Below are 3,153 nucleotides of genomic sequence, written 5' to 3' on the forward strand. Positions count from 1 at the left end.
ACACTACACACACACACACACACACACACACACACACACACACACAGAGAGTATTTATCTTGAAAATATGAAGGAAAGCAACACATGCCGTTATCTTCCATATCAAAATATACACAGGAAGATATATTTTAATTTAAAAGATATGAGTAAAAATGACGAGGGGGGGCGAAAACAGATCAAGTATATCACAATGAACGAAAGTCATATCGAATGTAGGTTACACATTCGCTCACCTAACATTCGCCACTTCCTTTAGATGCTTTCCTTCTCATGCGAAGTAAAAGTGCTGATGCGAGAGGCGTCGCGCGTGGCCGGCCGCTTTTGCACAACATTCTCATTCAAATCATCCAGCGATTTCGCATTCTCGAGAACCATGGCTTTATTATTATCTCTCAAGTGAATCCTCCGATCAATTCGCCTACATCTTCTGTATAATCTCACGAGTCGTTTCTGCTTCCTGCGGTGATTATACTACGCCGCAAGACGCAAACGAAGTGCGAAGATCGTCATATTTTTTTGGTCGTAGGAATAAATCTCTTTCTGTATTTGGACATAGCGCCGTATGCGTTTTTTAATGAGATGGATGTTAGATAATCGGATTCTTTGCACGCGTCAAGATGTATGGATTTGTGAACATTCTATTAACATAAAAAAGAATACTGACAGTTCCAACAATACCACTTTTTATTATTCTACAGTTCCTTATAAAATAAAAAAAAATGTTCTTTATTTTTTATGTAAAATTTTTATGTGCAATTTTTATGTGAAAAATTAGCATACCACATCTTCAATTATGATTTTTTTAGTATAAAATGTGTGGAATTTTTTGCATTTGCATTTTCATTAATTATTAATTGCATTGTCTCGTGTGAATGATGTGGAATTCATTCGATCTTATCGAATTCTTGAAACATTTTTTACGAACATATTATTCACCGACTTGCCTCATTGATAAATCCCGCACTTATCGCATAAATAGCTCATAATCTCATAGATAGTAATACTATTCGCAAATTATTATTCGCGTAGCGAAAATAATAAAGATTACGTTAAACAGATAAAATATTTTCTGTTCATTAAAAAAAATATTTATTGGTCTGAAATTTAAGATACTCAAAAGAATAAACTTAAAAGTGAAATAATAACATAAAATAAAAATTTTATTATTTAAAATTTTATAGTAAAAACAAGAAGCAAAATATAACGTTCACAAATGTAAGATATTAGGATATCTGGAAAGTTCGTGCCGACTAAAATTTAAATTTTAGTATACATTTATTAAATTAAAATTTTCTGCGTTTCAATTTTCCTTCAACATCGGCTCGAACTTACCAGACAACCTAATAGAAGTGACAAAAATAATTAGAGGTACATAAATTTCTTTTAATATTTTTTATTTAAAATATAATTTTTTAAAAAATTATATATTAATTATTCTCTCTAAACTATGTTTATAATAATAAAATAAGTACATTTTATAATAACAAATAAAGTTTAAAAATAAATTTATTCAAAAAAATTATTGAATAACATCAATTTGTATTATTGAATAAATATTACGATAATGTACATATTATATTATTTCTATTACTTTACCGATAGAGTTTGACGAGAAGAAATGTTGTCATTTATTAATGGCTGGCCAATAGATGACGCCATCTTGGCAGATTCTCTGTGGTATATTATGAATTTTTGAAATTATTAAATAAGTAAACAAATTAACAAAAAAATAAAGGAAAAATATGAGGTAATTATTATATATATTTAATTAATGTTAATTTTTTAATTTTCATTTTTTATAAAATAATGTTTGTTTTATTATTATATAATATATTATTTATATTTGTATTTTTTTACAGTAAAAATTTTATTGTAGAAATAATAATTATATTATGTGTATTTCCGAATTTTATATTTAAATATATTTTATATTTTTTTATAAAATTAATTTATTTAAAACAATTATTGTAAGATTTGCTTTATGTTATTATTAAGCTAAATATAGTTTTTGTATGTAATATTATCTCAATATCTCTTTTAAATTAATTTAATATTGGTGTCCACACGACCTGAACTGGTTATCTATGATTGTACGTAGTTGTGTAAGCATCAGCTGCGGTGTCCGAGTGGTTAAGGAGTTGGACTCGAAATCCAATGGGCTTTGCCCGCACAGGTTCGAATCCTGTCCGCAGCGATCTTTTTTTTTTATTGAATATTGTTTTCATTTCTTTACATGCAACTTAATCTAAATATTAAAAACATTATTAAAAATACGTATTTTTTAAACATTATAAATTTTTATCGCTTGACACTCCAGATCGTCGCCGCATCGCGTAACTATACAGCTTTTTATAATCTCGCATTATATATATTTAACATCAACCGAAAATTATTTTTTATTCTTATTCCAAAAAATATAAAAAATTTTTTACATATAATTCTAATCGTTATATGTACATAAAATTGGCTGCTTTTTCTAACAGTGTCCTTAGGTGAAAAATTTTTTATTAGACTGATGTAAGAATACATAAGATATTCATAAATCACAGTTTTTTTATCACATTTAAAACAAACGTTATCATGATTATTATCATTTTGATATAGACTACCTAGTAAAAATTTGCGATTCATATTACATATATAGGTTTTTAGAAATATTGTGTGTATATCAGATTATAACCCATATACTACTTCTTTCTTAATATTGCTTACTATACGTTTACTTAACATTAATTAGAAATAATTTTTTTCATTTTCTCTTGGACAAACTTATAAAAAATTTCTTATGCATTGTTCTAATTTCTAGAATAATTTTTAGAGTAATATTTTTTATAATTCCTATAATTTCTATAATTTCTGTGTTATATAATTAAAATTATGATAAGAACGTATAATATTCTTAGTCTTAATATTTTGTATTCTTTCATTTCAATTAAAACAACGCTTTTATATTGTTATTAACTCTCTTTTCAATATTGCTCATTATAATATCATCAATTTAATCATTTAAAATCAATTGGGAATCATTTTTTATTTTTTGCCCAAAAATTATAAAATAATTTTTTGCAATAAATCTAATAATCTATGAACAGAGTTAAAATAAATATTATTACATATTATATATATATATATATATATATATATATATATATA

General features: G+C 25.4%; 1 protein-coding gene and 1 non-coding gene across 2 annotated transcripts in view; both read left to right on the plus strand.

Moving 5' to 3' along the window:
- LOC105622877 (MD-2-related lipid-recognition protein-like) overlaps positions 1–3,153 on the plus strand; it is a 10,237-nt gene that overhangs the window by 2,008 nt on the left and 5,076 nt on the right. The window lies entirely within an intron of this gene.
- Trnas-cga lies at positions 2,113–2,194 on the plus strand. The gene has a single exon. It is a non-coding gene; the product is annotated as a tRNA-Ser (tRNA).

This window comes from Atta cephalotes, assembly GCF_000143395.1.
Source record: "Atta cephalotes unplaced genomic scaffold scaffold00049, whole genome shotgun sequence".
Taxonomy (NCBI): Eukaryota; Metazoa; Arthropoda; class Insecta; order Hymenoptera; family Formicidae; genus Atta; species Atta cephalotes.